The 7,551-nt window shown below is 43.7% G+C and overlaps 1 pseudogene; it reads left to right on the top strand.

Annotated features, from left to right (window-relative positions):
• Nucleotides 1-4,030: 4,030 nt before the first annotated feature.
• LOC100985567 (forkhead box protein N3-like) lies at nucleotides 4,031-6,247 on the top strand (annotated as a pseudogene).
• The last annotated feature ends 1,304 nt before the right edge of the window (nucleotides 6,248-7,551 follow it).

Below are 7,551 nucleotides of genomic sequence, written 5' to 3'. Positions count from 1 at the left end.
CATGACTAACAAAATTTACTTAACAGAGGCCGGGCGCGGTGGCTCACGCCTGTAATCCCAGCACTTTGGGAGGCCGAGGCGGGCGGATCACGAGGTCAGGAGATCGAGACCATCCTGACTAACACGGTGAAACCCCGTCTCTACTAAAAATACAAAAAAAAAAAAAATTAGCCTGGCATGGTGGCGGGCGCCTGTAGTCCCAGCTACTAGGGAGGCTGAGGCAGGAGAATGGCGTGAACCCGGGAGGCGGAGCTTGCAGTGAGCCGAGATTGCGCCACTGCAATCCAGCCTGGGCGACAGAGCAAGACTCCGTCTCAAAAAACAAACAAAGAAACAAACAAAATTTACTTAACAGAAAGAACACTGCATATGACAGCACATGCAACATTTCAGAACAGATTATATGCTGACCTATAAAACAAGCCTCAAAAACGCTATAGTGGTAATACAATCTACTTTGAATCGCTGCTGAAAATTTGAGGGTATTGGTGGGTTCTCTGCCCCTCCTCCACCCCTAGTATAAATCTCAAGAATGTTAATTTCCAATATCCCTCACCTCAGGTGACACTCCTCACTCCCCAAATCCTGGACCAGAGAGGATCACAGGACTCAGACCTTTCCCCTAAACCAGGGGAACATCTCGGCTCAGCCATTTCCATAACCACAGGAGGGGAAGTTTTCCATGTGGAGCCAGTATGGATATGTCAGGACCCACTAGGTCCAAGACCTCAAGAGAGTGGGAAACAGTCAGCCTGGGCTTTTGCTACTTCCCATTTAAAGGAGAGTCCGCTAGGTGTCATGTGGGTTGGAATGGAGGTGGGGAGGGGGCTCAGTCCCTCCTGCCCTGTAGGGACCTAAAGCCAAGGCTTCATGCTGACCAACTCACCCATGGTGTGTCCTTAAGGCAGTGACCTTTCACCAGTGTCCACACAGGGCTCTCTTAAGGGGAATCTGTGTGGTCTAGAGCTCGGGGTTTGCAGAAGTTTGGGGAGGGCAGCTGAGGAAGGTGAGAGCAAGTCCCAAGCAACTTTGTTAGTGGACAAGATGGGGTCCTTACAGGAAGTCCCTTCTTCAAAGGCATAGAGAGGAGACCTCTGGGGGCTAGAGGAGACTGAATTTACTTTTCTTACTGCCCCCTAAGTTCGCTACCAGCCTAACCCCCAGGGAGCCGTTTCCAAGGGAAATACTCTTGCAGAATTGGTTAGCTACAATCAGGGCCTCAGACCCAGGTACTTGTTACAAACGGAGAGCTCAGCTATTCAGTCTTTGTCCAATGCATTACATTGTATTCCTTTATGGAAGAGGAGAAAACTTATTTGCAGAATCACCAGCTACTTGCTGTCCCTGAAGTTTGCCTAATTATAAAATATTCAACACTATAGAATGTATATTTTGAAAATAAAGTCATTCTGCACTTTCTATCAATATGATCACCTCACGATGACCTAAAGATAGTCACTGTAATCTATTTACCAATCTGGCACACACTTTCTAGACATGCAAGGCAGATGTTTACCTACCTTAAAATATTTGTAAGTAACAAACATACATATATATATACTATACATATATATTCTTTTAAGAATTTGAAGTCACATAATTTTCTGCAAACTGATTTTTTCACATATTGTGACATCTTTTAATTCTCATTTCTTTACCAAATGTGGTTTGGATGCAGATGTTTATTATAGAATCATTTTGCTTTTCAGGGAAATTAACTGTTGATATTTGTTACAGTTTCTCCTGGTAAGCAAAAGTCCTTTAGCACAGGGATATTAACACAAAGTCTGCAATATTGTTGCAAATATGTTCTTCCAGCTTTTCCGATTTTAATATTTTTTTCTTTTGGCAATATAGAAAGTATTTCTAAACCTTTATTAAATTTATGACTTAGCAATAAGACAGGTAATTCTTTGGGAGTAGAGTGGGAACGGAAGAACACAGGGTGAATAGGAAGGGAACAAAAGGGGTCAGGGAAGCTGGGAGAGTTCTGAGAGGGAGCCCAGCCAGGGGGAAGGAGCAGTGGGGGATTTGGGGAGGGGACTCTACAGACACTCACCTTCTTTCAACACACCGTAGACAGAAAAGTAGAGCATCCATTTCTGAAAGGGAAGAGCTCCAGTGCTCAGGATCCCCCTTAACCTCCTACCCACCTCTGGCTCTCAGGGCCTGTCCAAGGGAGTAAGCAGGTGCTTGCCTTCTGGTAACACATATCCACCAGGAAGGAGCTGAGGTCATGCTGAGTTTTGGACAACACACTGAGGGAGTCCACAATGTCATGTTTTGTGTGCTTCAGCAGCTGCCCCCGCAGGTCTGTAGAGGAGAGGAGAAGCAAGGTTTTTTTTGGGGGGGGGGTGCTGCCACACTCTGGCCCTTGGCCCCTGTGATTGCTCCCATCACACCCCCTTACCTTGCCCAGTCTTCCCCATCACAAACTTGAGAGTTTTTATATTTCTGCTATCCTTGAAGTACTTGCACAAGCTGCTCCTAGGAGAAAAAGAAGAGCAGCAGTGGGTGATCTGGCCAGTGAGGGCATTTCCAAGAGCTGGCCTGTGTCTGCTGGGGATCCTATTTCTTGTTATCATCCTGATGTGCACTATAATTTACCCTCAACCCAAATTTGATCTGGCCCTTTCTTGTCACCTCATTTTTGGAGAGGTTCAGGATCTTGACTTTGGGGGCCTTCTTTATAATGTTAGACAGGTCATCCAGCCAGCAAACTTTGTTGTTGTGCAAATTCAAAGGCAATAGTTTCTGGGGAAGAAGAGTTAGATAATAACAGAGTGATCGTTACTATTTAGGACCTCAACAACAGAACTCTCTCCTTTTTTTTGCATGTCATTGATGTGCTCATTTCCTTGCCCCCATTCTTTAATTGTTTTAAGAAGACTGGGAATGTCAACAAAAATAATGCCTACTGATTTCTCTGGAGGCTAATTAGGAAAGGTGTTCAGAAGAATAAATAGGTGTTAATCTGTTGGATAGAGCGCTAGAGTAAGAAACAGACCCATTTTTCTTTACAGCACCTTAAGTAGGCCACATCCCTTATCCTGTATTCCACTGGTACGTAGGATGAGCAACACACATTACTACATGTGTGTGTTTGTGTGTAGTAATGAAGATTAAGAATATTGCTGCCATTGCTGAGTTAAGGAAGTAATCATGATTGCTTTCTTCTTTGTATTTTGTTTTGTAAATTAAATAGTTTATAATATTTGAATTTCACAATATACATTTGTTTGAAAAATATTCACCACTTACATTTTACACAATTTACAGACCTCTGAACTTGCAGCATCATTTCTAGGAATTCATCATATGAGAGATTCTTGTTGCATGGATTTTTAAAATGTTATTATGCACTATTTAAATTATAATAAAATTTATTATGAACTATTTAACATATACCAAATAATGTCAGAATATTTTTAGTTATTCCAGATCTAAAGCTTTCCTTTGATGTCTGTTGTTTTGTTAACAGACATTTAATGGGCACCTCTCTGTGTTAGGCTATAATGCTTAGTGAGAGATGCAAAGATGAGTAAGATTTGATGATTTCTACTCTCAGTGGAAATTACAAAAGTATGTATAAGGCAAATACATAAGCTTATAATGATCTTGTAGAAAAACTGCATTTATTTTGCATTTTCATAAGCAGCATGAGTCTAATATTGATGAAGAATTTTGGAGTCACCCTGAAATGTGCAAAACAGTTTCACGAACTATTAATCCTAAACCTTTAGTGAATTCGAAACCTAACTTCTGGCCCGGGCGGGCGCCGGGCACAGGAGCCGGGGTTCCGGCAGCAGCTCGGCTGGGAGACTGCGCGACCCAGCGGCTGGGCCACAGGTGAGTCCAGCGTCGCCGCATCCCCGGAATGCGGCCGTGAGAAGCAACGCGGGGCCAGGTGATAGAAGCCCCTAGAAGACCAGCATTCTCGTGATTATGGAGGCCCTTCTGTCCTTCTGTGACGGAAGCAATGCGGACCTCGGTTTCCTGGACCCATTCTGACTCAGGAGCCTTCATGTATATGGGTCCCGTCATGCCTCCCAGTAAGATGCCAGAAAGCTCAGGAGTTAGTGTCTCCAGTGGACTGAGTCAGTGTTACTGGGGCAGCGGTTTCTCCAAGCCCTTTAGGAAGATGATGACCTCGACTTTTCTCTGCCTGACATCCTATTGAAAGAGGGGACCATGGAAGATGAAGAGCTGACCAACCTGAGCTGGCTGCATGAGAGGAAGAACTTGCTGAAGAGCTTTGGGGAGTCGATCCTCGAGTGTCAGCCCGGTCCAGGGCCTGGACGATGACAGCCCCCGTCCCCACCCACTCTGATATGCCCTACGATGCCAGGCAGAACCCCAACTGCAATCCCCCCTTACTCCTTTAGCTGCCTCATATTTATGGCCATCGAGGACTCTCCAACCAAGCGCCTGCCTGTGAAAGACATTTACAACTGGATCTTGAAACATTTTCCATATTTTGCAAATGCACCTACTGGGTGGAAATACTCAGTGAGACACAATTTGTCATTGAATAAGGATTTTAAGAAAGTGGACGAAGAGAGGAGTCAGAGTATTGGGAAAGGGTCGTTGTGGTGCATAGACCCAGAGTATAGACAAAATCTAACTCAGGCTTTGAAAAAGACACCTTATCACCCACACCCACACCCACACCCACACGTGTTCAATACACCTCCCACCTGTCCTCAGGCATATCAAAGCACATCAGGTCTACCCGTCTGGCCCGGCAGTACCTTCTTCAAGAGAAATGGAGCCCTTCTCCAAGATCCTGACATTGATGCTACCAGGGCCATGGGACTCCCCCTGAAATACAAGCAGGTTTTCCTCCAGGAGTGATACAAAACGGAGCGCGGGTCCTGAGCTGAGAGGACTGTTTCCTGGTGTGCGGCAGCTGCCGATCAGTCCCATTGAGATGATGGCTGCCATGATGTACGGCATCACCAGCTGCCGGATGCGGACTGAGAGCGAGCCATCGTGTGGCTCCCCGGTGGTTAGCGGAGACCCTAAGGAGGATCACAACTGCACCAATGCCAAATCCTCCAACACCCGGAGCACCTTGCCCACCAGCGACTCCATCCCCTCCTCCTCCTTGGCCGACGACCACTACAAGTTTGCCAGCAAGGAGAGCCAGGAGGGCAATGAGGGCAGCGAGGGGAGCTTCCGGAGCCACGAGAGCCACAGCGACAGGGAAGAGGACGACAGGAAACACAGCCAGAAGGAGCCCAGGGATGCTCTGGGGGACAGCGGGTACGCATCCCAGCACAAGAAACGCCAGGACTTTGCTAAGGCCAGGAAGGTCCCCAGCGACACACTGCCCCTCAAAAAGAGATGCACTGTAAAGCACCGCCCCCGCACCGCCCCCCACCAGGGCGAAGAAGAGGAGATTAAAGAAGCGGCGGGGTCGCTCCTGCACTTAGCAGAGATCCGATCCTGTTTGAATAACATCACCAATCGGACGGCAAAGGGGCAGGAAGAGCAAAACGAAATCACAAAAAAATTAAAAACAAGTCACTGTTTTGTTTTGAACTTAAGGCCATTTGGTTTCAGCATGTCAGGAGATTTCTAATGATTTGTGGCAATATCAGCATTTTTTTTTCTTTTTTCTTGTTTTGTTTTTGGTTTGGTTTTCTTTTTTTTTTCCTTTTTTTTTTTAATTTGCTCCCTCTTCTTTGTTTTGGACCCTTAAGAATTTTATTTTTAAAGGAGATTGAAGCCATATAACTCATATTGACACTCAGCTGTTTTACAAAAGCTTTTCATTATCTGAAGACAAAACCGAAAAAGCTAAAATTACCATTGCTTCCTCAAGCTTGTCAGAAACCTGTGGCTGAATCCGCAAGGAGGTCAACGTCAATGCTACTGGAACACACATTCAGCACCTAGAAGGCACGTGTGCAAAGTAATCATCGTTCAGGCCCAACCCTTAGATTTACATGACTGTGTTCTGAGTTCCCCAGCCCCTGTCCTCCTTTTATTAGATGAGATTTAGCACACTCTCAGTTATTTAAACATGCAACATTTCTTGAGTATGTATGTTGAGGCCATCTGAGCTCATAGCTGATTCAGTAACCAGTTTCATGCTGTGTCATTCATACTCACTACTTAATACTGCCATCATGAAAATGTGGAGGAAAAATGTATCCATGTGTGTCTGGGAAGCATATACACTTGTACATTTTTTAATACTCTGATTCTGTAACATTTCTGAGTTTTGTTTTGTTTTACAGAAAAAAAAGTGATAAAAGCAATCAGAAGACCAAGAGGCTTACTATTGATGCTTAGGGTTATCTGACCTTGGCTGGTCAATAGACCTACATGGCCAAATTAATTTACGAGAGTAATAATTTTTCAAAAGCCATTTTTTTCTGATACTCATGCCAATATCATGAATAGAAAGGGAGAACCATAAAGGAGAAAGAATGTGATGTTCAGTTATGTTCATGTGAACCTAAAGAAACAATATGGAGGCAGGCGCAATCAGCCAAACTCTAGGGACTTGATGGTGTTGCTTGGAAGGTATGCATACCTGCATTTTGCATTCTTTGTATGTAATCATATTGCCAAAGACAAACTATTTCATCATTTTTTGTAAATAACACTTTTCCCCAGACCTACCATAAGTTTCTGCAATGTATTATCTTCCAGTTGCAATAAAAATTACTGAGTTGCATCAAAAATAAAAAGCAAACAAAAAAACCTAACTTCTGTAGTTGTCATGAAACTTCATAGGACAGCCTATGGAAACTGCTACCCATAGTACTCTGTGTGAAATAACAACTTTAAAAAATGCTGGTTCTCAAAAGCAATGGCAACAAAAGCCAAAATTGACAAATAGGATTTAATTAAACTAAAGAGCTTCTGCACAGCAAAAGAAACTATCATTAGAGTGAACAGGCAACCTACAGAACGGGAGAAAATTTTTGCAATCTATCCATCTGACAAAGGGCTAATATTCAGAATCTACAAAAGACTTAAACAAATTTACAAGAAAAAAAAACAACCCCATCAAAAAGTGGGTGAAGGATATGAACAGACACTTCTCAAAAGAAGACATTTATGCGGCCAACAAACATATGAAAAAAGCTCATCATCACTGATCATTAGAGAAATGCAAATCAAAACCACAATGAGATACCATCTCATGCCAGTTAGAATGGCGATCATTAAGAAGTCAGGAAACAACAGATGCTGGAGAGGATGTGGAGAAATAGGAATGCTTTTACACTGTTGGTGGGAGTGTAAATTAGTTCAACCACTCTGGAAGACAGTGTGGCGATTCCTCAAGGATCTAGAACCAGAAATACCATTTGACCCAGCAATCCCATTACTGGGTATATATCCAAAGGATTATAAATCATTTTACTATAAAGACACATGCACATGTATGTTTACTGCAGCACTGTTCACAATAGCAAAGACTTGGAACCAACCCAAATGCCCATCAATGATAGACTGGATAAAGAAAATGTGGCACATATACACCATGGAATACTGTGCAGCCATAAAAAAGGATGAGTTCATGTCCTTTGTAGG

This window comes from Pan paniscus, chromosome X, assembly GCF_029289425.2.
Source record: "Pan paniscus chromosome X, NHGRI_mPanPan1-v2.0_pri, whole genome shotgun sequence".
In the NCBI taxonomy this organism is placed as follows: Eukaryota; Metazoa; Chordata; class Mammalia; order Primates; family Hominidae; genus Pan; species Pan paniscus.
Note: the sequence above shows the minus strand (reverse complement) of the source record. Positions and strands in the feature narration are given on the sequence as shown.